At 41.5% G+C, this 26358-nt stretch overlaps 1 long non-coding RNA gene across 1 annotated transcript in view; it reads right to left on the bottom strand.

Annotated features, from left to right (window-relative positions):
- Window positions 1-2052: 2052 nt before the first annotated feature.
- LOC140687802 (uncharacterized) overlaps window positions 2053-26358 on the bottom strand; it is a 264392-nt gene continuing 240086 nt past the window's right edge. Inside the window, exon 4 of the long non-coding RNA XR_012062370.1 lies at window positions 2053-2134. This is a non-coding gene — a long non-coding RNA (uncharacterized lncRNA). The remainder of the gene's footprint in view (window positions 2135-26358) is intronic.

Below are 26358 nucleotides of genomic sequence, written 5' to 3'. Positions count from 1 at the left end.
CATTTATATGTGAAATCTTTAAAAATGATGCAAATGAACTTATTTACAAACCATAAACAGACTCATAGACATAGAAAACAAACTGATTACTAAAGGGGAAAGGCAGCGGGGGGAGGGATAAATTAGAAGTTTGGGATTAACATATACCCATTACTCTATATAAAACAGATAAACAACAAGGTCCTACTGCATAGCACCAGGAGCTATATTTAATATCTTGTAAAAACCTGTAATAAAAAAGAATATGAAAAAGAATATATATGTATAACTGAATCACTATGCTGTGCAGCAGAAACTAACACAACATTGTAAATCAAATATACATCAATAAAAAAAAACCCCACTCTTAATTACTCATCAATAAGAGACCCAGAATGGAGGGGCATAAAAATGAAAAACAAAACAAAACAAAACAATAGGAAAACTTCATTGTAATTTCCTCCAACAAATCTGCTTGGAAGACTGCCTAACAGTGGCTTAACTCATTATTTATACTTCTCTTTCCTTCTATGTCTTCTCTCTCCTTCCCCTACTATGTAGATGGAGAGAGGGAGCTCAGAATATCCCAAAATTTTATCATAAAATGATCAAGATTTGGTTGCTTGCAGTTGGGGGGGGCAGCTTAAAAAAAAAGCTGATTCTCCAGTTTTCTGTGTGGCTGAAGACTGTCTGATCTACCAGGTGAGCACATAAGAAGCTTGCTAATTTGTCCATTAAAAGATTTCTCAACTGAACAGCCCACCACAGGAGAGCTGCCCTAGGCTTCAGAGCAAAGGACCCCAAACAAACATCGGTAGGGCCCATGGATTTGGGTCACTGGTTAAAAGGAAAAGATGTTTCTAATGTGCCCTTTTTCTGTTCTGTCTTCCTAGGCAGCTGCTCTTGGTGTCGACTGCTCTGAGGCCAAGCAGCCAGTGAAGTTCCTGGTTGAGAGGAGTAAATCATTCACTCATCTCTTACTTCTTTTCATTCTTCAAATCATTTATTCATCCATTCATTCATCCACCTCAGCTGACTTCCTGCTAACTCTAACAGTTGGATCGGAAGGGAGTTTAGATCTCAGGTGATCGAGACTACAATTTAGTTGCTATTGCTTTGAATAGAAAAGAAATGCCTTGGTAACATGGTTGATAAGTCCTTGGCAGGCGAAAATGAATAACCCAGAAACCCATAACGTCTGAGGCCTAAGCTTTCACCTACTTTGGCTCTATCGCGCTGGAGTGTAACCGCCTATTTATTTGTTTTCCCCTCAGCAGCCAGCTCCCGGAGTTCTTGGAATCCCAGCACCCAGCACAGTTCTTGGCAAATAGTAGGAACTTAACAAATATTTATTGAGTCAGTTGAATGAGATTGGGCAGATTCCCATGATGTCAGCCCATAAAGGAGCTCAGCTCAGCAGCTCCTCCGGAGCATTCTAGGAGGGCGAGTACCTTGGGGGTAGGAATGGCCGCTCATTCATCTCTGGGTCTGATGCCAGGTGTTTCCTTAAGGAATGAGTGAAGGTCTGTATTGCTTAAGGGGTGGATGGGTGATAATGTTTTGGGATAGTATCACCTCATTGTCAGCTTGGAAGGTCCCCAGGGGATCAGCACAGGAATGTGTCACGCAGATGCCTGGTTATTGCTAAAAATCTCGCAGAGGGCCCAAATGGGGGTCCCTTCTACAGGCCCTACTTTGAATTTCTAAGCTGCTAGTACAGCTCAATGACTCAGGGAGGTAGTCAGTGGGTCAAAGGCCAAGGTCATGGTAGCCAGTTTGGGGACAGAACAAACAGGAGCAGAAGGAATGGCTTTAGCAATGGTACCTTATTATGAATGCAAGAAAAATGTGTCCAGGAAGCGTGTATCCTACTGTTGATAACTACAAAAACAAGAAATGGGCAAAGCTAGTGACAAGATGAAGAACTAAATGGGTAGTTTAATGGGTAAAAAAGAGGCTCAAGGCTCATAAATGTACCATGTCTTTACCTAAGAGCATTCATAAAAATAAATTCAATATGGACTTAAGAGTTAAACACAAAAACTAAAAACAAAAAAGAATTATAAGACTTACTTCACTTAGTATGATAACTTCTAGGTCCATCCAAGTTCCTACTGTAAAGCACAGGGAACTATATTCACTAGCTTGTAATAACCTATAATGAAAAAGAATATGAAAAATAATATATATATATTATGTATACTGAATCACTATGCTATTAAAACAAAAAACTAACACAAAACTGTAAATCAACTATACTTTAATAAAAATTAAAAAAAAGAATTCTAAGGAAATATGAAGATCATTTTTATCTGATCTCTTGAAAGGGAAACCATTTCTAACCATAAAAGCCTGAGTAGAAAGCCAATTACAAAAGAGCACCTTATCTGTATTATATCAGAATCCACATAGAAAGCTTTATTTCCTTCTTCAAGCCTTCATTTCCCTATTTTAAACACCAACATGTATGACTCTTGAAGTCAGAAAATATAAAATCATCTGTTTAATAATGAAACCAAATGAAATATGCATTTGTTCCATAATGTCTCACATCAGGCAAAATACAATGCCCCTCCCCACCCAGGATGGTATTTTTTGCCCTTGCTATTACATTTCCAACCTACCTTCAAAAACTTGCAGAAACACTATGCAGGACTAAGGAAGGCTGAGAAATTACACAGCACAATTCATCTCTGGCCCTGGGGTTCATCACGCAATGACTTTTAGTCTTCGATGCCCTCTCTCCTAATTATACTAATGTCTGAGTATTTTTGTCTTGAGAGAAATTTCTGCCTTCACTGGACCTAACTCCCCTTTTACATTTGACATTTGTTTCCTCTCCTTTCTTATTCATCATGGCATTCTAAACTTCCCACAGTGGATGCCAGCTATCCATATTCCCAGCCCCACGTCCCGTTAGGCACATAGACACACAGTGTGCTTCGCCTCCCATGGTTATACCTGGAACATCTATTGCACAACAGTGTATCACATACCCACTGCCCCCTGGGTCACACTGAGCCCATTAATGGTGTGTGGGTTTTACACCCCTGATTCAACCACAGGCTCCTTGAGGGCAGAAACCATGCTTAATTCTCGTCTAATTCAGCTTTGTATCCCCAACATCTTGCACAGTGCCTGAAATAGGGTAGATAATTGCTAGTTTTATGATGAATGAATGAATGGATGGGTGGATGACTTTGTGAATGACAAAATAAAAACTGATATTACATTCCTCCATGAGATAGTCTTTGATCTCTTAAGGCAGAGTATCAAACTATTCCTTAGCAATTTGGCCTCTGAGAGAAAAAATTCCCACTTCAAGGCACAGTTGTCTTATGTCTCATTTTTCAGCCTGTACATTGGAATCTGATAACACCTAGGATCTGAAGCACAGGGTTTACCATAACGTATCCATAAAGAAGCTCAAGGAAAATCCCAGCCTTTGGGTTCTTTTCGTTACTGTATACTTAGAGGTTCAGGCACTTCTAGTTATTTGAAAGTGAATAATAAAACCCTAGAGGTTTCACCTATTTGTCTGGATTAGTATGTTTATTCCTATGACAATTATTATATTACTCCTGTAATTCCAAACAGCAACCAGAATGCTCCCAGAGTAGGTATCACGTTTTTAGTGAATAACTTTTTTACTTAACCACAGAAATTGGCCCACTACATGCCACTAGGCTTCTGTTTGTCTTCTTTCTCAAAGGCCACATGTGAACTCCAACCAAAAAGTTCTTACCAGCTAGGGGCAGCCAAGGGAAAGGGCCAGTTTATCAACAGGTGATCAATAGGTAACTTTTATCAAGGGTTGTCCTGGGTCAAGAACCTGTCATCTGTTGTCTCAGATTCAAGGTTCATAACAGCCCTGTAATATATATATTATTACTATTTTAACTGATTTTTTATTATTACTATTTATAGGTCATCAAAGAGAGCCTAAGAGAAGTTACATCATTTACCACATAACTAGTAAATAGGAAGAGATGCAGCCAAAGCTCTATAGAGTCCAAAGCCCTTGCTTGTTCTGTTCACTAGAACATGTTATCACATGAGAGTAGAAATTTGATAAAACAAGGGGTGACAGTGGGTTTTTAACAGAGTCCTTCCAGGCTCCTTAGAACATGGCACTCACAATGGAAAACCCCAATCCTCTGGACTTCCAGGGTTTCCAGGTGGACAGATTAACTGAGCATCTCAAGGGTGAGTCCCACTGGTCTGGAGAGAGATCAAAGGAGATGTGAGCTGGTGCCAACCCCGCCAGCCCTCCACTGAGGTAACCTGCCGGGAGAAGCGCGTGATCTGTCTTATTCTGCAGTGAAGTCAGGGATTTGTTTTTTTTCTCAGCAGCCCAGATTTTCCAAGGGTCCTGTTTTCACTGACCAAACTTTCAGCCTTCACTACTTTCAGAAGCTCCTTATTTGTAACTTTCTTCCCTTTTTGCTTGGTGGGGCTGGAATGAGGAAAGAACACATCCAGACTTTCCGGGTGGGTCAGCGGTGGTAAAATGAGTCCTTTCCCAGCAGAGTCCTTCAGGGCAGAGCCTGGCTGAGAGCTGACCTAATCTCACAGACCGATTGACAAACAAATAAACAAAGGAGGAGTTTTTACTAGTGGCCATAACACGAGAGCAAACAGAGAAGCAGCTGGAAGTCAAGAAGTCACTGGCAACTCTTCTGCAGTCACGCAGCCCTACTGGCCTTAAACTTGGAAGCATCTAGGAACAGTCCTTGAAGCTGTTACAGGCCACTCCATTTCACCTGCCCAGCATAAGGCCATAAACATAGCCCTAAACACAGCAGGGAAAAATGAAGGAAGAGATTGTCTCTGGGCCGCCACCTCACACCCAACACCCCAGCAGAGTTGCAGTTATCAGCTGTCAGTCACCTGACACTTTCCTACAAGGAATATTTACTCTTTGGCAGGTGAAGTGGGGAATGCCTCCAGTACTGATTTAGTCTTGGCATGTTTATTTCCTCTTGTGCAGTTCGACTTCATGTATATTTCTCTCTCCAATTCGAATTGATGAATTATTTAATCAAGCAAGCCCTTAACAAGACCCCTTCCATTCCAGACGCTGCTTGCATGTTGCCATGATGATGGTCTATGATGCAGGTAACAGTCTGGCCTGGAGGCAGCATGGAGGTCTCTGGGCTGCTCTCAAGTCCTGCGTCCCTTGGGATTCTGGCATCAGTGCCACCTCCAAGGAGACCAGAGGACTCTGGTCACCTTTTGTTGAGGGGAGGGGGCTGGGGGCTAAAGAGACTCTGCCCTTCTCTGGGGACTGTTGATGGGCTGCCTCTCCCCGTAACCTCATCCGCGGGAGGTCTACTCATCAGTGATACATTGACCCTTGGGAAATTCAAAGTGCATCAGGATGGCGGCAATTCACTCTTGTGTTTTATCAGTGGTTTGGCTTTGTCGAGGTGGGGAGAGGAGACATTTTAATGCACTTCGCTTCCCTTGGGCTGCTTTCATGAATAAAAATGTGCATTCATTCATTCATCCCACATTAATTAAGCATCCGTGTGGCAGGCCCTGGGCTGGGTACTGCAGTCACTGAAATGATTGAGAAGCAGTTTCCGTCCTTAAACTCTTGCAATCAAGGGGGCCAGTCAAGTATATGTGCAACTTCAGTGCAGGATGTGAACCATGGGTCACAGGTTCAGTGAGCCTGTGACCCCAGAGGTGGGATGCATCACTGAGGGCTGGGGGAAATGGCACGGGAGGCCCCAGGATGGGGCTGTTGGTAAGGCTAGAGGAGAGGGTGTTCTGGCAAGAGGGGATGGCATCATCTTCATTGGGGGATTTGATGAAAAAGGGAGCCTTAGAAAAGAGCTAGACTGAATTGTCTAAGGTGTTTGGACTTTATCCTGAAGCTGCAAGTCCTGTCTTTCTTTTTTTTTAAATTTTTTTTTGAAGTACAGGAGTGATGAGCTTTGTACTTTATTTCCCTCCCTTATTAACCTAAGGTAATGCACAGTCATTTCTGCCAGGCTGGTCCCCACCCCACAGTGAGAATGGCTCTGAGATAGGGGCTGCATGCTCCTAGGTGTCACCTCCTTTATTCACCATTCCCCTACCAGTGACAAGGAAATCTGGCTGCAGGTTCTTCAAATACCAGCTGAATATCTGAGGCCATATCTTTATGGTTGTAACAGGCAGGGAGTCTCAAACTTCTCACAGCTTCTAGTGACTTCCACACTGGCTTGGTCAATATGTATTCTACCTGTCTAACCAGCTGGAATGTACAATTGCATTTCATACATCCTTTGGGGACGATGAGGGGCTTTGCCTGGTAACCTCAACCACACTAAAGAAAGCTGGGAATAAGAGCATTTCCAAATGTATAAAATCAATGCCATTAAACCCATGCTCCAGACATTGTTGGGATGTATTCAGTTATTCAGTCCTTTACTTGGCGGCTGATCTGCTTATGTTAAACACAACTGGGACAAGCCTGGCATTTTCCATTTTTGGCCCAGGGCAGATTAGAAGTAACAGGTGAGAGTGAGGGGGAAAGACCCACCCCACAGCACCAGGCAGAAAGGAGAGTTCACAAGGCACCACCACCAGGGAGAGGGGGAAGAAGGTCTCAGACCTCCCCTTAGCCCTGGGGGTATTTCTGTCCAGTGGAGCAACAATTTTCATTGTTTCACTGAAAGAATCATTTTCATAGTCATCATGTAAAGGTGACTTATGTTTGCTGTGCTGTGTTTAATAAGGGAGGGACATGTGCAGTAGACTCTAGAAAAAAATTCCATGAAAATGATTATAATATAAAAATGTTGATGCTGCAGAAAACACATTTCAGTTGTCCAGAAATTTCCTTTATGAGAACTACATCACTCTCCAATGCTACAGATGAATGAAGCACATTTCTGTGCTTGTAATTTACACTGAGTTAGCGTCACGTGATGTAGCTGAAATGGCCTCTACAGTTTCCTTACAAATGGAATTCTAAACCTGTCCATTTCCACAGTATCAGCTTCCTCTATGGAGAGCCAAATGCTTAGAAAGGGCTCCTTTACCCCTTTTTACACTAAGGGCAAGTGAAGATCACTAAGACTAACTCAAGGGTTTTTCCTGACACTTGCAAGAAAACCAAGAAGACACCATTTCCTCCCGTCTTCCCCAGGACTGAATTGGGAATGGTTGTGTCTCAGCGTTAGCTGCCTAGCAATACCTGTTTTTAAATCAAGAGACTAATGGATCCCACATACATCAGCATTCAGTGAGAGGCTGCTGTGCTCACGCTCAGTGAACTTTGCGCAGGTGAGATATCGGTGGAGGTGAGACTCTGACCCCCTCACGGCTGGGTCAGCTGGGATCCTTGGTTGACAGCCTCTGAGCTTGAAAAGCATGGTTGGGGCAGAGCTATTAAAAAAAAACAAAAACTCTCTAGGACCTCTTATTTAGTCCTTTTTAACACTTTATGCTGGCAAAAAGCTCTTAAATTCTATTCTCTTCAGCAATCAATTTTTCTTTTCAATTTAAAAATGCTTTTAAATATACTACTTTCTTCCATAAAATCTCCACTTTCTTCTTACTTTGGATTCTCACTTAAAAAAAAGAAAGCCACAGTCAGGGAATGGCAAGTCAGTGTTTCTGTTCATGGAGTTAATGACACAGAACCCTCTTCATTGCATAACATGGTTTATCCGAAGTCTCCTTCTGCTAAAATAGTAGCAAAATCTAAAGGGGAAAATAAAAGTGTTACTTCTTTTTTCAGGTTTACCAGCATCTTTCAAGTCCTTCAGTGTTGCTTCGGACAAATGGTTGCCTTGTTGAGGTCCAAACTCTCGTGCTGGCTCAAGTCAGGGTTTTAGATTATTTTTGTTCGGTGACCCTCTGTTTTCCCAGCCTGGCTTTGAAGCGAGTCAGAGCAGTCCTTACAGGAGAGAGCACAAGGCCAGGGACTGAGACCCACACTCAGACCACTAAGCATCTTCACGTTTCTTCCTCCACCAATGACACGAGCCTAACCTGCCTCCCCGCCCTGCTTCTCTTGCAGGGTGGTGCGTAGCCAGTGGGAGACCACATGTGAAAGCACTTTCTAAAGCATAAGCCTCTATGTCACAGGGAGAAAAGGTTTTGTTATCTGGGCTTGTAATGAACTGGAACTCACAGGAGTTGAATGTGCCCTTCCTTTTCCTTGAGCGATTGTTAGAATTAACCTCCAACCCAGAAAACCCGCAGAGGTCCTCTGTGCATTTTTTAGATACAATGTCGAGTTCTGTGCTTCTTATCATTGGATACGAAATTGGCTCTCTGGAGAAACAGGTGGGACGATAGAGTCATCGGCTGTATCGCCTTAGACATCCACCCTGGGTGTTGTCAGAAGCAGGTGGAAGACTATCAGGAAAGTCCATCTGCAGCTGCTTGACACCTGAAATGTTTTCTCTGTGCACAAATTCTGCTTTCCTTGTATTTGCAAAAGGTCTGTGAGACAGCCAGCTGCTTCTGATGGGGATTCTGTGGGCACTGTTGTAATGAGTCATATTGTACAGAAACATACACATTTATCTTTTTGTCCAGTAGGACGGCTAACACATTTCTGATGGGAGAGATTGAGACTGCAGGAGTCTGTGATAAGAATTCAACCGTCCTGGCATTTGCAACCTTGAGTCCGCAGATTTGGGTGGATCTTTCCTTTGCCCCAGTTTGCCTTTCTCTCATCTGCTTTGCTAAGCTCCCAGCTGGCTGGTATTTCTAGTGCCTCCCTGTCGTTGACTGGAGCTGGGGATGTGTTTGGCTTTTCACTGATTGTAACTGATTATTAACTCTGCTGGGTAGGTTATCATTTGATGTTAGTGGCCTTGCAGGGGCTTCGAGATGCCCAGGCTTGATAAGACCTTCTGAGGCTGTTCTCCCGGTTGGGGGGGGGGGACCTCCAGGGAGATGAGATGGCATCCAGGCCCCACAGTGGGGCCAACCTATTTTGTTGCAGAGGAAATGCCAGGCAGTAGAGGGCAGGGAGGGTGCCCTGTGTCCCTGCCTTCAGTCTGGCTTCCTGAACTGACACCAGGAACCTCACGCAGCTAAAATCCTTGAGGAGACAAGGTTCAGGTTTCATGTAGAGCTGTCCTATTTGGTGAAAAGCAGCAGCCTGTTCTCACCTATTTTGGACCACTCCCCAGGCTGCCCGAGGGCACCCTGCCACCTGTTGTGCAAACTGCTCATCGAGGAGAGTTAAGGGAAGGACAGTTTTGGAGATGCCTCCAGAGTCAGGCTGCGGACAGACTGCCTGTTGAGAGTTCTTGTGGGGCGGATGCAACGTGGACTCTGGGAGGAGTGGGAGGGGTTAGGGGACCAGAGCGAGAGAGAGATGTGGACGATGGAAAGGACCACTGCCCCCACTTGTGCCCCTGAGTCGTGAGGACTCCAGCACAGGGGCAGTGCACATGCCTGCAGAGCAGGTCTAAGGAACATGCTTCAGCCCTAACATGCTGTCACAAACGGTCTGAGTGAGGCCAACAGGAGTGCACTCTTTCTTAGGAAGCCTGATGCCCCCAAGGGTACACATGCAGAAAGAACCTTGTCTAGTTAGTTTCAACTTGTTCCAAATTTCTAAGCATTCAATACAAATTATTTTGAAAGCCATTGGGCTGGTAACAGCACTAGTGTGAAACTGGTCCCCCTTTCAGTGGCCTGGGCCCCACATTTTGTGCATCTCTCTACCCTCCTGGCCAGCTCTCCGTCCCCTCTATCTAGTTGCTCAGGGGTTATCTCTTCATTTCTTCGAACAATACTCACCCCCAGTCAAAGCCTGTTCATAGGAAAAGAGCCTAAACCAAGTCTATTCACACTAAAAAGATCAATATATTACCTCTTCCAATAATCTTGGCATGTTATCCTTATGAAGGGAAAGAAGATTCAAGTCAAAGGAAAACGTATCTAACAGTAAAGTTACAAGGGAAAAGGAACAAGCAGTTATTGAGTGCCCACTATGTCCCCAGTATCATGTTGTGCCCATAGTCCAATTTAATCTTCAATTCAATTCTATACAGAGGCAATCTTACATTCATTTACCCAAGGAAGAAAATGAGAGTCACCTCTCGAAAGGTATATAATGATTTCAGCCTGAAATTGCTTCTGGATTTAATTGTTAGGGGTCTAGGATTACAGGCCAGGTATCTCAGGCCACCACTAGGAAATGGGAAGCTGGGGGAATGAGGATCTGGAATTTAGGTCCTTCTCTCCAGAGCAGGGCCGCTTGCATACATTTTGAATATTGGATTTCAGGGAAGCTTCTGTATTAAGAGTTCAACTGAAAAGCAAAATTCCAAAAATAACTTTTTTGGCAAAGGCCAAATAACTTCTTTTGAAGGGATTTAAGCAGGGATATAACATGGTCATTAAAAATACATATATCATCCTATGTGTCGGGTGCGTGGGGAATGGATTGGTCCAGAAATAATTCTCCAGGGGAGAGGCAGAGAGGGCCTGAACTAAGGAAGTAACAGAGGGCATGGAAACAAAAGAACGGATGCGAGTGATGCCAGGGAGGTGACCCTGCTAGATTCTGGTGACTCCAAGCATGGTCCTGGGACCAGTGGTCTCAGCATCACTTAGGAGATTCTAAGAAAGGTAAATTCTCAGGCCCCACCCTAGCTGTACTGAATCAGAATCTGCACTTCAACATGATCCCCAAGTGATCCACATGCCTCCCACTTGAAATTTCAGAAGCACTGCTTTAAGGCTGCCTGCCTAGCAGGGTAAAACGAGGAAAGACTATACGGTGATGACTTTGACCCTGTGGTTCGGGCACAACAGCTCAGTGGTTATGGTGAGAACTTTCTAGTACCACATCTAAGTGAGCTGGCAATAATGGCACTGTTTGTTTTTAAGGTCCTATTTGCTTTCTTCTTATACTCTCCTTTCCTTTGTTGGTACAGATTTCTTCAAGCATCCAGGCCATTTTCCCTGACTTTGGGTGTCCTACTGAATTGGTCCATTGTAAACCTTTTATGTCTAGACTAATCTTGTCTTTCTTTTTTTCTCCCCTGATGACACTTTCTTATCTAATGTCTTATTCTCTCAGGGCTTGTTAATTTAAGCTAAATGCTGATGACAAGTAATACTCAGATATTTTACTTCTTCAAAGAAATATTTCAGTATTAACAGAGCTTTAATTTAAAGTCACTAGAGATGAGAGTATTTTGAGCTCACTAAATCCTCAAGTTAATGAGGAAACACTTGGAGGCACAGGGGTCTTTAAGAGTCCCTAAACCAGCCAACGTCGTCTTCTGTTGCTCCTGAGCACGTGCCTCGTGCTCCTGAAATTCTTGATCTCGGAGGACTGTGTTCATTCATACCTGGAATGCGATCCCCTCTGCACCCCTGCCGCCTCCAGGCTGAGCTCCGTGCCCCCACCTGTGTGGCCTCCTTGGGCCATACCTCCACCACACTGCACTCTAAATTGTTGATTTACACGTCCCTCCCACACTTGATTTTGTGTCTTTTCATCTTTATACCCTCAAAGCATAACAGAGTGCCTTGCTCATACTGGAGGCACAATAAATATTTGTTAAATGAGTCAATGAAAGAATGTATGACCGTGGATGAGGCTGGTTTGGGGGTTGGATGGGTTCTGGGAGTCAGAACAGTAGTGCGTTCAGCAGTTTGGGGTCAGAACTCCTGAGCTTCCGGATGTACGCTGAGCTATTCTGTGTTCTGAATGGGTTTTGAGTATCTCTGAATTACTCCTAGTACCCTAGTGGGCTGTTTTGTCGAAGCGTAAGCTAGACTATTCCCCCCCCACCTTAACTTTATGGGCAAGCATTGACGCTTCCTGCTCAGTGTTATTTCCGAGAAACTTAACAAAGACTGTAAAGTGGGTTTGGTCACTTATTTTCACTTTTATGGGTGCTTTATTCTTCGTTGCAGAGGTATTTTTACTATGTTTTTACTTGTTGAACACTTAGAGCCCAAGGAACAATAGACTCACCCATAGCACAGGACAGCTCTGCCACCTCTGTTTACTGAGGGATTCCTGGACTTAAGCAGTGATGCCCTGTTACATGGTCTCGCTGCCCCAAACGAACTCCATGACAATACAAGGAATGTTAAAAATACCGTAGTGAGAAAATGCTTTTGTGGTAGCTTCAGCTTGAAGGACACATTTCTCCTGATCTTAACTTAATCTTTCTACAAAAGGAGGAAACAAAGACAGATCCCTGGGAACAAAGAGTAATAGACGCTGTGTGTGCACACAAATGGACACGTGCACTTGTCCCCACGATCCTCTGCTGTTGTAAACAGAGACTATAATTGATCCTGACTGGCAAACAAGCTTTTTGGTTTATCTTTTAATTCTTCTCTACAATGATCCTCTGAACATAGCCTACTGATTACTTTTCCTAGTCCTTCGTTCTCCATTAAAATACCTCTGAAATTTAGTTCTCACTCATACTCCCAGTCCACACACTAGCCATCACCTTTATTCCAATTCTCCATTTTCCCATAGCTCCACTTAGTGTTACACGTGGGTCTTTTCTGGTCATTATCACATATATTTTATATAAGAACATTGAGAGTATCAACTTTGAAAATGAACCCCAAATTTATTTTCAGCCGTTTCTTTCTCAAGCCATGGAAACATTGCTTGGCTCACTGAAAATCATAAGTGAGCCACCTACTATTGGGCTGCAGTGGCCCCTTGTGCACTCCTGGAGAGAAATGTCCCGATTTCCTGCTCTGATCATCAGAAGCTGATGGCAGGCCCATGGTCAAGATGGAGTTAATCTGAAGATGAACAGGGGTCCTGGAAATGATGCTCATTAAAAGGAAGGAGGCACCAAAGACCCACTCTGCCTCTTTCACAATGTTTCTTGGAGCCAGTTCCAACTTCAGTTATAACTCAAGAGGCTTCACTGAATTTCCTCTGGTATTGGCTATAGTTTTGCCAATTCCCACAACAACATTCTTTCAGCTGTAACAGAATTTTTGACCAAGTGGAATCTAAGATTGACCTCTAGAAGGCAAAGTCTGCCTGAAAGGATTGCTATATTTTCATGCTTCTATGTTGCGTGTCTTGAGTTCAGATAAAAGATTCATAACCCATAGCGAATTTGGGTCACCACTGCCATTTAATCAATGCAACTGATCAAAGTAGCTTGCAATAGAAAAGTGAGTGTCTGGCTATGGTGTAATCATGGTAAAGCAACAAATCTTAACATCATTACATGAACAAGTTATTATGGAATAGCCAAAAAAAAGGAGGGGAAGAAAAAAGGAAGGAAGGAAGGAAGGAAGGAAGGAAGGAAGGAAGAAAAGAAAGAAAGAAAGAAAGAAAGAAAGAAAGAAAGAAAGAAAGAAAGAAAGAAAGAAAGAAAGAAAGAAAGAAGGAAAGAAAGAAAGAAAAGAAAGAAAGAAAGAAAGAAAGAAAGAAAGAAAGACAGACAGACTATGCCCAAATGAAAAGTGCATCAATTCCATCTTAGTGACAATAAAAGATACTTTTTTTTTAATACTGTGCCTGAATGGGCACAAATATATTATACTGGGAGTCCTTCATTTCATTAAAAAAAAATCATAGGGGCAGACTGCATTTCAAATCCCATACTGAAAAGAATATTATTCTGTGCTTTATTTTATTTCCTTTCCTTTCTTTTCCTTTTCTTGGTCTGTGTGTGTTTGTGTTTTGCTCTCTGGAAGATGACAGTTTGTATAGTTCAGTGACATAAATTATCTGAACAATTTCCTGGAGGAGTTCCTGGCAAAAAGGCCACCTAGATCCTATGTTTCTTTCTTTGCTTCCAAGAGAACACTACGTGCCCTCCAGAGCCTGGAGCGTGTTATTATTATTATTATTCTCACATGCACGGTCAGCTGCTTAGAGACCCAGGAGGTAGAGTGTACTCTCCCACTGTCTCTCAGAATGGTCATGTCAGACTTTGTTTTTGCCCTTTAAGTTCTGCTACTCTGCCTCCAGTATTCGATAATTTAGGGAAAAGAGACTGCCAGTTATGCTCCTGGGCGATTAGGAAGTAAATACTACCCATGGCACGCGAGGATTTTAGAAATTCCTCTGTGTATCAGTTCCCACCCTGAAGAGTCTGTTTTGATTGTGTCTATCTTTGCTGGCATATCAACAAATAAGATACAAACATAGTTATTAATCATCCACCACCTTTTAAAAAGACACAATCATCTTGCTATTTAGCTTTTGCTGCTTTTAAGATCTGATGTGCATTTGTGGGAGGTTCTAGTGCTTTATTTTTTTGGCTCTAAATCAGGGATGTTTGAACATTTACAGATGAGAGCTCAGCCAAGCCTGTAAACTGCAGAGGCTCCTTTCACCTGGCTAGAAAGTGGTGGCCCCACCAGTTTCTCCAGATTGGTCCTAATTGTCTCTTTCATAATTCCCCTGGAGGGCATACATATAAATACACTGAATGTGTCTGGAGGATAACAAATGTGGGCAAAATAGTCTCAACTTTAGGCAGTAGTGCGCCTTACTGAAGATGAGAATGGAATGGAATTACCCTCCTTTTTCCTTCTCAGTGGTCCAAAAAGTGGATTTGATGTTGTCTAATACCAGGCCTAAAACATGCGCAATACCAAACAGAAGAGCAAATTAAAACCATCAGTTTCTCCCCTAGGTGGTCACTCAGTCTCAAATATCCCATTTGTGTAACTAATACCATGACCCTCAGTATGATTTTGAACAGCTGACTTCCTTCACTTTCTAAGGCCGCGGGGCATCACTTGCTCATAATCATTACTACCAAGCACCCTGAAAAGGTTGGATGGGGGAAGCAGCTCCTCATCAGTTCGCCTGCCTTCAGCCTTCCTGGCTGCCGTCCACGTGGCTGCCAGAATGAGCTTCTGCAGGTGCTGTTTGCAGGGCATCGAGTGACACAAGACAAATTTCAGCCTATTTCTTTAGATCTCCAGCAACTGGCTTCATTTTCACTTCACTTTTCTCCTTCCTCTCTTACTTCTCCCCAACATGGTCCTTCTGCTTTCAACTCAGATTATCTGTTGCACTTCACTTCACGAGACTAGCTAGATATTTACCCTTAAGGCTTGCTCAAATCTTTCCACTCATCTGGAATTATCTCTTTTCTACTCTGTCTGCCTCTCTCAAGACCTAAATCCTTTATCCAGGAAACCACACTCTTTAATAAGGCTCCTATTTTGATGACCTCTTCACTCTGCTTCCTCTGTCCTCTAAGTTTTCAGTCTATTCAAGTTCAAGTCAATATTAAAACTTTTCCTACCAATGATATTTTGTTTTATAATTGCTCACAAAGTACGAATGCATTTGGAATGTGCCTCAACCCAAATTCCCCCAACTCACGGCAGGAGCATGTCTCCTACCGTTCTTAATGCCCACCCTAAATGTCATGTATGTATTTAGTATTCAATCAACGGGTGTTCATAAGTACTAGGGCTGCGGATACAACAGTGAGGAGCACAAACCTTGTCCTTACCCTCAAGGGCCAGTAGGATTGGGCTTATAGAGTTAACATCCCTGGGACATAAAGGGAAAATTAGGCACATATTTTCCAAAGAAATAAGAAAGCATATGTGATGGCATCACACATTGTGGCAGAAGTGATGGGAGAATAAGATCCAATTATTTTATGATGTGACAAAGCAATTAGAAAACAATATGGGGCCACTGGAGACAGGCCATCTGCCAAATTCTGTAGACCTACTATGTCCTCTCAAAATAGTAGGACCAGTCTTCTTGGGGGTTGGAAATATTCTACATTTAGATCTGGGTTATGGCTACACAGGTGTATATTTATATAAAAATTCATCAAATTTTACGCATTATCAATAAAAAAGGTAGTTATTTTTTTAAATTGAAAAAAGAAAAATGGTAAGCAAAAAAGCAAAGTGAAAACTTGGCTTTTGGTATGTCCTTTTTTTTTAACATTTTTTATTGATTTATAATCATTTTACACTGTTGTGTCAAATTCCAGTGTTCAGCACAATTTTTCAGTCATTCATGGACATATACACACTCATTGTCACATTTTTTTCTCTGTGATTTATCATAACATTTTGCATATATTTCCCTGTGCTATACAGTGTAATCTTGTTTATCTATTCTACAATTTTGAAATCCCAGTCTATTCCTTCCCACCCTCTACCCCCCTGGTAACCACAAGTCTGTATTCTCTGTCCATGAGTCTTTAGATTCCACATATGAGCGATCTCATATGGTATTTTTCTTTCTCTTTCTGGCTTACTTCACTTAGAATGACATTCTCTAGGAGCATCCATGTTGCTGCAAATGGCGTTATGTTGTCGGTTTTTATGGCTGAGTAGTATTCCATTGTATAAATATACCACATCTTCTTTATCCAGTCACCTGTTGATGGACATTTAGGCTGTTTCCATGTTTTGGCTATTGTAAATAGTGCTGCTATGAACATTGGAGTGCAGGTGTCATCCTGAAGTAGGTTTCCTTCTGGAGACAAGCCCAGGAGTGGGATTCCTGGGTCATACGGTAAGTCTATTCCTAGTCTTTTGAGGAATCTCCACACTGTTTTCCATAGTGGCTGCACCAAACTGCATTCTTTTGGTATGTCCTTTTACTCCCCCAGAAATCCCCAGGAATCAGCCATGCACAGGTCTCTAGGACTCAGACTGGAGACCTTTATTACGGACATAAAGTGAACATAAAGCCATCTGAGTGGACTCTTGTTTTCTCTTGTGCATGTGAGCCTTGGAGTAAGTGATTTTTTTGTTTGTTTGTTTTGGGGGGGAGGTAATTAGGTTTACTTATTATTTATTTTAGGGGAGGTACTCGGGATTGAACCCAGGACCTTGTGTATGCTAAGCATGTGCTCTACCACTTGAGCTATACCCTCCCCCCTGAGTAAGTGATTTTTAGAATGCTGAAATATTGGTAAAATGCCTGAATATCAGTGCAGTGGTTCTAAATTCTGGCTGCATATCAGAACCACCTAAGGCACTCTTAAAGAGACACCAGGGCATGGACCCCCACACTCAGAGATTCTGATACAGTTGGTCTGGGATGGGACCCTGTATCGTTTTGTTTTTTTTTTAAGTGTCCCAGGTGTTTTTCAATGTGCAGCAAGAATTCAGAATCTCTAGTGAGTCCCATACCCTCTTTATAGAGTTAAGGAAATGGAATTTCACAAAGTTTAAGTGATTTGCTTAAGGGCAGTGCTTCTGGGTGCATGTCTCAGTTACTGGGGGAGCATGTGGCATGTACCCATGTCTGGGAAGAACCCCTGGCTCAAGGTTACAAAGGAGTAAGTGGTCAGAGCCAGGAATCAAATCCAAGTGTTTTGATTTCTAACCTTTAGTTTGTTCCACTTCATCTCCCCCAAATGGAGACATCATTATTGGCAAGAGCTTTTGAAATCAAAATTGCAGCTATTGCTTTAATTTAAATCTGAACTCATTAGAGCAACCCCAAAGACTAAAAACATTAGAAAGAAACTGGGAGGGTGGAATTTACTCTTTCAAATTCTTCTTGATATGAGTAAACAATAAAGCCCTCCCAGGTCTTTTTCTTCCTTTCCCTCCTCACTAGTCTGTCCTCACCCCCCATTGATAAAATCTGTCGGTTGGGTTAATACTTTTGACTTAAACTTTGTGGCATCACTCTGGCATACTGAAACACCCATTTGAGAAAGGGCATTAATGAGATCTTTGTGAGCTAGTTTAAGACTTCCAGCAGTATATGAATTGTCTAACTAAAATGACTTCAAGACTCTCTATAATGGTAACTTGAAATCTACATGGAGATATTTAAAACATTGAATAAAATGTGTGTTTTTAATGACCCACAGGAAATTCATCAGTAAGATTACCATTTAGAAGCAAACATGTAGGGCTTTCTCAGAAACCCATCATCCAGGTGGACTGAAGACAGTCCTGCTGGAAAATCCTACTGCTTTTTATCATTACTTTCCTCTGAGGTAATCAGGGCAATCTCTGCCTTCATATGTGATGACTGTGTTTTTTTCCTTTATTTTATCATTTTCATCTGGATAGTCATGTAAGTTTTAGCTGAATGATCATTATGTTTTTAACAAGGGTACACAGTATATTCAAACACAAAAGAAATATCTATTAGGTTCTGTGTCAATATGGTTGGATAAGTGCATGCAAATGAGGGGTTGGTTTAGATCACATCTAACCTTGTTTAAGGGTTGGCAGATGTGGGACTTACATTACAGTGACCTCTGATGTCGAATAACACTTGAATACAAGTCTGGTCTGACATGGAGATGGACGGATACTCTCATCCTCTCTTTCCAACTTAAAGGAAGCTTCATCTTCCCGTTCAAAACCAGACTCCTAATTTTCATTCTTCCCCAACTCTCCTCCCCTGAAACTTGTTATCTCATCATCTCCTTTTTTATTCTCTTCAATTTCTTTCCCCCAAAGAGGTTCTACTCGCTGCTGAAAACATGAATAGCCTACTTTCCTTTAAGGAAGAAGAAAGTAAAAGCAAACGGACCAAATCAAACCAGTCAGCTGATGCTTGATCATGCTTACTCTTCAAGTTCTCATTTATTTAAACTCTTTTATTTGCTCCAAAATCCCTACACTGCTGTCCACACTCTGAGCTCTCTGCATCATTTGCTCCCATCAACCACTCTCTTTCTGACATTCAATTTTCTCTTGGTTTCTGGCTCACCTCACTATTCTGGTTCTCAGTCTTTCCTTTCCCACTCCTTTCACATTATCTTTATGGGTTTTTTTGCCACCACTCATCTCCTAAATGCAGGTATCACACTTGAGTTTACTTGTCTTTTTCATACTCTCCATCTTAGGACTCATTCACTCTTATAGTTTCAACCATCTTCTCCTAGTGGGATGACTTTCAAGGCTGTCTCTGGTTCTGACAGCTCTTCTTAAGGCTAATTGGACTTCTTTATTCATCTTTTAAATGATTCCTGGTCTTCCCATTCCCTACCAGAATTCATAAACTCTTACCTAATAAATTCACTCCTTTGCTTAAAATCCTCATTTTGGCAAATGATACTGTTTTTTGTCTAGTCATCCAGACTCAAAACTTTTGAGTTATCTTGCTCCTTATTCTTGTTTGACCTCTGTTACCAATTAATGGCTCATTGATTATTCATCTTTTAAAAATCTCACTCTTATTGTCCTTTTATTTCAACTCCCATTGTGTGAGCAAGTTCAGCCCCTTATTATATCATGTCAGTACGATTGTAATGATCTCCTTGCTGATCCCATTGTTTCCAGGGTCTTATCTCTTAGTACATTTTAGGCAATGCTACTGAGTCATTCTTGTACATTGTCATTTGTATGACATTTCTTCAACTAGATTGCATAAATTGTAAAACCTTTAACCAACTGCAAGCATTTTAGCTTTTCAATCAAAGTTTGTTCATCCATTTTATTCACTCATCCAACCAATATATAAAGTTGCCAACTGTTTGAAAAGCTCTGCTAGGAATATAAATGTGAACAAAATACCATAAAGGTTTTGTGGATTCCTTACTGAATGAATGAACATAAGGAGGGAAGCAAAGTAAATGTTTAGAGGAAAAGTAATATTAGAGCAATGTTGAGAGAGCAGAAGCTTTTGAGTCAGGTCCATGTTTGTTCCAACGGAAAAATCACTTCTTACCAGCTCTGTGATTTCAGTCAAGAATTCAGACTAACACAAGCATTCAGTCAAGAATGCTGATGTTGGGGAGAGGGTATAGCTCAAGTGGAGAGCGCATGCTTAGCATGCACAGGGTCCCAGGTTCAATCCTCAGTACCTCCTCCAAATAAATAAATAAGTAAATAAGTAAGTAAGTAAGTAAGTAAACCTAATTACCTCCCCCACCAAAAAAGAATGCTAATGTGGTCTGGGGTCCTCTGAGGAGCAGAAGGCAAACAAGACTAGATGTGGCAGAGATTTATTGGAGAAAATGCCTGTGAAGGATAAACAAGAAGGGAGAAGAGTCCGAGGGAGAGCCCTCGGACTATGATGTAGGTCTGACCCCTGGGAAGGAGAAAAGGAAGGAGGTCTGGATAGGAAGAGTCTTAAGATTCCAGAACAGTTGCAAGAAAGTTTTGGCCAAGTTGATGGGAGTCTTTGAGCCAAAGTCACTTGTTGGAGGATCCCTGAATCAAACAGAAATAGCATCTGTGCTTAGCTATTGGGTGGAAGCAGTCTGTTTGAAGCATGGGTTCCAAGAATGTGGTCGTGGATCCAGGGCAGCAGGTGGGGTTGTCATTTAGTTATGCTCCCCACAGCAGGACATCTGCATTGCACGTGGCCATCACAATGCTTCTGACTGATAATAAAACTCTACTAAACCATGGTTAAATCAAGAGTTGAAAACTTTTTCTGTAGAGGGTCAGACAGTGAGTCTTTCAGGTTTTGTGAGCCATACAACTCTGTGGTAGGATGAGAGCTGCCATAGACATTATGCAAATATGTAGGTGTGACTCTATTCCACTAATACTTTTTCATAACGGGCTGGAGACCAAAGTTGGCCTCAGGGGCTTAGTTTGCTGACACCTGGTTTACATGAATAAGGTGATATTTTCTCTACATAATAAGATGCCTAGAGTTAAGAGATTGCAGGTAATTCTTCAGTGGCTCAACATGACCTAACATTTTTCTGTTTACTCTCAGCATTTTAAAAGATAGCAATGTCATCTCTGTTGCCTTTCCCTTACATAAAGGAGAAAATTATTTTCTCCAAATCCCCTAGCATTAATGAACTAATTAATCAATTAATCATATATTTTTTTGAGTAGCTATGTCAGGTCAGGTATTATGCTAGGTGATCCTGCAGTTAGTTAATGGGACAAATCTTTGTCCAAATGAAGCTGACATTTTACTGGGGGGAGACAGACAGTAAACAAGATAAATAAGTAAAATATATAGTACCAGATGATGATAAGTGCTATAGACAAAATAAAGCCAGGAAGAGGGTAGAATGGTCCAGGTGGTGGTAGTGGAGAGAGGTTGCACTTTAAATGGAATGGGTTGGTAAAGGTGCCACTGAGAAGGTGGCACTTCACCAAAGACAAGAAGGTGTTACAGGAATAAACCATGCAAATGTATTGTGGACAAATTTTCTAGGAAAGAGGTTTATCAAGTGCAAAGTTCTGATGCAAGATCAATGTGGCTGGAGCAGAGCCAAAGGGAGAGGATGAGACAAGAGATCAAGTAGGTAAGGCAGCCAGGTTATGTAGAGACTTCTGGGCTTCTGTGATGACTTTAGCTTCTTCTCTGATTGAGACAAGAAGCCATGGGACCATTGTGAGCAGAGGAAGGACATGGTGTGATTTACATTTTAAAATACTCACTCCGAGTACTACGTTGAGACTACACTAAAGGAGGTGGGAAGATAGAAACATCTAGACCCAGTAGGTGGCTTCTGAGCAAGAGATGCTGGTGACCTGGAGCAGAATAGCAGCAGTGAGGGCAAGAGAAGCAACACAGCTGCAGAATCTGAGGACTGACTGGATATGGATGGAATGTGAGAGAAAGAGGAGACAAGGACAGTCAGCTTTGTGGGTCTGTGCACAGGGGATGATAGAATTGCATTAATAAGATGGCAGAGACTAGCAGAGGGCAGATACAGCCAGGAAGCTCAGATCAGATTGGTCATGTTAGGCTGAGACTCTGATTAGCTACACAAGGATGTTGAGCAGGATGTTGGATACATTCAGTTTGGGTTTAGACTAGAATTCTAGACTATAGATGTAAATTTGGGAATCTTCTGCATATGCTTACGTATCATTAACTAGAACCTTGTCATACTGTCAGGCTACCCTCAGTTGCAATAAGAAAAGAAATGTTTACCTTTTCCATTTTCTACAGAGAAGGACAGCAGGAGAGAAAAGGCTAATGTCTGCTGAATCATCCAACTGGCAATGCCTATACTTGATTTCTCTTTAATTCTTCATGTACACATTGAGGATAATGAAATCTACTTCACGTAATTATGATGAAAATTATGAGGTAAGCCAAAGAAAGCCCCTGGCACATACAACATGTTCTTTAAATATCTGAATTCCCTTTCCTTCTTTCAGTGACCTGTGATCTCATGGTAAGTTGTTAATTCAGTCTAAAATACTTCTTTTTGGACTTCCTCATTTAACAAAACAGTGACACTGCTATTTTTATAATCACTACTATGATGGAAAAGAAGAACTTCTGCTTTTCCCCTGAAGTCATATATTTTCCAGAGCTGGACAGGGTTGAGCTGGGTTCTCTTCCTTTCAGTCATCTTTCTTCTCATTTCTGGGATTCTGTTTTCACTTTTACATTTCAGTTTCTGTGCATAGTCATGGTCAAAATATTTACAAATTCTTGGAAATTATTAACATCCCAAGATAGGCATAACTCTTCCCCAACCTGAGACTTCACTGGAGAGTGTCTGGGAAGGATGTTCACATGGTACAAAGAAGTCTAAGGCAAGGAGAGTGTCTAGTTAAAGGCCAAGTGGAGGTATGTGTTTGGGCTACTTTATGGAACAACTTCAAAGAGAACCCAATGGCCAACAGAGGAAAAATAACTCTAAAGAAGTTGTTCTTCAGGAAAGAGAACACTCCCTCCGACTCCCATATCTGGCCAAAAGCTATGCGGTAGCACTTCTGAGTCCTTTCCCAGCCTTATCAGTTGACTCTATATTTACCGTACACTCCTTTCTCTCTCCCAGGGCCTGGATAAGGCAAGATGTTTGTACCTGTTTGTACCTATAGAGGGTGGCCATAAAGTCTTGATTCTTAGATAATACTACTTTATCATAAGGTGATAGCAATAAGCCTTTTAAAATGTTACTTTTTCTAGACTTTGTGGCCACTGTGTGTGTGTGCACACATGTGTGTGTATTAGTTTGCTAGGGCTGCCATAACAAAATACCAGAGACTGGGTGGCTTACACAACAGAATTTTTTTTTCTAATTCTGGAGGCTAGAAATCCAAGATAAAATGTCAGCAAGGTTGGTTTCTTCTGAGATCTCTCTCTTTGCCTTGCAGATGGCGATCTTCTCCTTTTGTCCTCATATGGTTTTTCCTCTGTTCATTGTCTATATCCTAATCTGTGCTTCTTTTATAAGGACACCAGTCATATTAGATTAAGGCCCATCCTAATGACCTCATTTTAATTTAATAACCTCTTTAAAGACCCTGTCTCCAAAGACAGTCACATTCTAAGGTACCAAGGATTAGGACTTCAATAGATGAATCTTGGAGTGACATAATTCAGCTCTTAACAATATGTTTGTGTGTGTGTGTGTGGAGTGAGAAAGAGAGGGAGAGTACACACGCACATGCAAGCACCTTAAAGAGCTGATTTATACAATGCAACTGGAACAAATGGCCTGCATACAGCATGTACAGTCTATCACTGAAAATCAACATTTTCTGTCTCTACAGAGAGCGTGTGTGAGACAATATAATAGAAGTGGGATTCCTGATTAATTTTAAAAAGAAAACTACATCAGTCAAATATCTGGAATAGATGATTTTTTTCATTTCATTTAAGGTTTATATACTATATATTGTTATATTAACATTTTTTCACCCACTTAAAAGAATGAAAATCATTGATCCTACAGTAGTACTTTATAGTCTTAATGACCCAGGAGGTCATTATACATATATATACACACACACATACACAGATGTATGATTAACTACATATAAAAATAAACATGTAAAATAAAATCTATTATATTATATGTAATATATTTTACTTATACTCTTGTACACATATACACGCACGATTCTGAGATGCTGTTTAATTTGTGCTTGAAACTTCCTCATTTCTGTAGAAATACCAGTGCCCTTACTGCCTGGGGCAGTTTCCCCCAGTAACTGTAGATTTCACGTTCCTCTGCTCTGCCAGAGGCTCGCTGTTGTCTGGATTAGTTAATCTTTGCGAAATGCTTTGAAGAGCAGGCTACCTTAACCTTCTAACCTCACCACGCCTGTTAAGTAGGAAGGGAGGCGCTCGGCTGCCGGGGCTTCTTCACCTGTGGAGCTTCTCAGCCAATCTCAAAGCAAAAAGGCCTCCTGGATGGGGGATGGAGGGAGTGGAAGGCTCTGTGCTTTTGTTTCCCTAAAATTCCTTTAGCAGCAAGCAGGAAAAGTGACCACAGCAGGGCAGACTTCTGTTTAGGCTGAGGAAGCAGGGAGCCAGCCAAAGACCAGGAAAAGACCCATGCTTCTGGGTTAAAGATAAACTGAAAAGGTATTTTAAGAGCTAGCTGTTGGTCCAGTGGGAACAATAGATAAGTTACAGGTCTGGGGATTAAGCCAATTTCATCTCTGAGTAATTTTTTTTTTAAGAAACTATGACATAGAAATTGGCAACAACTGTACACTTAAAAAGAGATTTTTTTTTCAAGAAATCTTTACTTTTCCCTTGATATGTGGTCAAAATGGGCAGAAGGAGCTTATCTTTCACGATAGCGCATAGTTCACTCATTTGAGGTGACTTCTTGTCTGTTATAGATTGGTCAATTTAAAAAAATCAGATGTAGGTACTAATTTGTCTAAGTGCTTACTACTTAAAGTAGCAAGCCTGGGCCAGCAGAGTCCACATGTCCTTTGAGTTTGTGAGAAATACAGAATCTCAGGGTCTACCCAGACCTGCAATATTAGAATTTGTATTTTAACAAGATCCTCAGTTGATCTCTATTCATTTTAAAGTCTGAAAAGCAGTGGTCTAAGGCCCTAACATCCCATTAGTGACACTTCTGGAAGGCAGAGTCAACATACAAAGGTACAATAGTCTATTAGGGATTGTCTTCATGTGGTACATGGTGTGAGTAGGTAATGAACAAATAGGTGTGTTTTGATGACTGATAGGTCTAGCCTCTTCCTGCTTTTCAGTCTGTACATTTCCAGTTTATAATTTATCTAATTATACTATTTTTATGCTGTGCTATAAAATCTTGGATCAGTTACTTGACTCTCTGTGACTCAGTTTTGTCGTCTGTAAAATGGGATTTTAAACAGTATTTATCTCAAAATACTCTGGTAAGCTTTAAATGAGTTAATACCTGTGAAACCCTCATATTGGCATAGTGTGCCTGACACATTTTAAACACTCAAAAAATGTTAGCTAAAAATACAACACAGCAGGACCTCCACAAATATCTATCTTATTAAATTCTTTCCAGGTGAGAACTGCTATATTTTCCTTGAATGCATTACCTGGTTTGTTTGCATACTATCTTCTCTAATGATCTTCAGTTTTCTTGAAGGAAGAGTGAACAACAACTACTATCTTTTCATAACATCATCTGGCACAATGCTTAGCATACAGTGAATTCTCTGTAGGGTAGAATTATCTATGTTCAAGTTTACAACCATTTTGATAATTAAAATTGATTTGATTTGCTTGGTATTTTTACACTGGAGCAATAAATTGGCTGTAGCCATGCATTCATTCATTTCCTCCTTTTTGACAAAGTATTGCATACCTACTATGTTCCATATTCTGTCCTAGATGCTAAAGATACAGCAGGAACAAATCTTTTGAAAATCCTTTGAGAAGTTTTGCTCTAAAGAGAAGCAGAGAAAATAGGTGGCCATGGAGGGAGGTTGGCAGCAGGGAGAGGGGCGTCAAGAAAAGGTTAGAAAGATGGAGGACATTATTACAGAATGTTTGTGTACTCATGGGAATCGAGACAAGATAATAAGGGGGGCTGCTCACTCCTTGAGATAACAACAAGACAAGACAGGGTCTAATGCATATGTGTTGTGGTTGGTCTTGGCTGGCAGCAAGGGGAGCTTATCCATGGAGAAAGGAGAGAAAGCAGAATAGATGGATGGGCACAGATACCAGCAGTTGGGTAGATGTGATGATGGGATAATGGGGAATTTCTCTTCTATTTGTTACTTTAAAAAAAAGTGAAAAAGAAGTAAAGTAAGGTAGCAGCTTAGGAAGATGAATAAAGGAGAAAGCTGAATGATTCAGGGGAGAGAAGGTGGGAAAGTCACCAAGGAGAAAGGGAGAGGAAACGGGGTCTGTGCATATAGAATGCCTGTCTGGCAGCAGTAGGATCCATTTGAGGCTTGTGGTCATGCGATTAAAGTAGGACCAGGCAGCACATCAGTGCTTTTTCCTTTGGTCTTTCAGCCACCCAGGCACAGATGTGGAATAGGCCAAGAGATGTACTTCCAAAGGTTGTACTTGTGGTTGGTACCGTGTGCATAGAGCCACCAGAAAGACTAGATGTCCCAGTTCCTTAGGAAACTCACAAAACAAGTACACTGGATTTGAATGATGTACATTATGGAAAACTATTTACTTCCCAAGACTATGCTGTTTCCTTGGTATTCTATTCATGTTAGATTTCTACATTACTGTTTTCAAAGACACTTATCTCTGGGGAAGTAACATATATTTACATATTCCTTTGCCCATGTAATTTTCAACTCTGCTTA

The sequence above is a fragment of the Vicugna pacos genome, chromosome 20, assembly GCF_048564905.1.
Source record: "Vicugna pacos chromosome 20, VicPac4, whole genome shotgun sequence".
Taxonomy (NCBI): domain Eukaryota; kingdom Metazoa; phylum Chordata; class Mammalia; order Artiodactyla; family Camelidae; genus Vicugna; species Vicugna pacos.
Note: the sequence above shows the minus strand (reverse complement) of the source record. Positions and strands in the feature narration are given on the sequence as shown.